The 646-nt window shown below is 68.3% G+C and overlaps 1 protein-coding gene across 4 annotated transcripts in view; it reads left to right on the forward strand.

The window, feature by feature from the left end:
* CALY (calcyon neuron specific vesicular protein) overlaps nucleotides 1-646 on the forward strand; it is an 8,403-nt gene continuing 7,757 nt past the window's right edge. For 2 of the 4 annotated variants that reach the window (XM_025880108.2, XM_073884667.1), the window contains exon 1: nucleotides 1-158. The gene's annotated coding sequence lies outside the window, so the exon portion shown is untranslated. Of the gene's footprint in view, nucleotides 159-183; nucleotides 442-646 lie in introns of those variants that run through there. The other 2 variants (XM_073884669.1, XM_073884668.1) reach the window with 2 other exon arrangements.

Genomic DNA, 646 nt, shown 5'->3' on the forward strand with positions numbered 1-646 from the left:
CGGTCCCTCCGCCCGCGTCTCCCAGGCAACAGCAGCCTCGGTCTCGGCTCGGCCCCTCCCCCGCCCCGCCCCGGCTGCGAAGCGTCTGGAACCGCATCCTTCCTCCGCATCGTCGTCCTGCGACCGCATCCTGCAACAGCTGCCCGTTGGAGCCGCCTGTGAGCCATTTCCACATTTCTCCTTGTGGAGCGGGGGCAAGGGGGGCCGAGTGTGTGCAGGGGAGTGTGCACGGGTGTGTGAGGTCCGTGTACAGGTGCGTGTGCAGGTGCGTGTGCAAGATGCGTGTGCAGGGATGGGGGCACTGCGGTTGACCCAATGGCAGCCAGGTCGAGCCGGGGGTCTCTGCTGACCGGAGCGGGGGTGCTGTCCCCACGCCTCCCCGACGATCGGGGGGGCCTCCGCGGGGTGAGCCGCTGCCTGGACCTTCCAGAAGAACCGTAGGTATCCAGCCTTGCACAGACCCGACGGCTGCCCGGATCTCCGGTCCTCAGCACAGCGGGACAGCTTGGGTGGGGGTCGGACTGCTGAACATCGGCTCCCTCACCATGGTCTGAGAGAGCCCCTAGGAGGTGGGGGTCCCCGAGGTGGGGAGGGGGTGCCAGTTCCAGAACCCGTTCAGCTCTGTCTGAGGGTGGGAGAGAGCGGG

The sequence above is a fragment of the Callorhinus ursinus genome, unplaced genomic scaffold (genome assembly GCF_003265705.2).
Source record: "Callorhinus ursinus isolate GAN/ISIS: 27379988/994484 unplaced genomic scaffold, GSC_fseal_2.0 scaffold58, whole genome shotgun sequence".
Taxonomy (NCBI): Eukaryota; Metazoa; Chordata; class Mammalia; order Carnivora; family Otariidae; genus Callorhinus; species Callorhinus ursinus.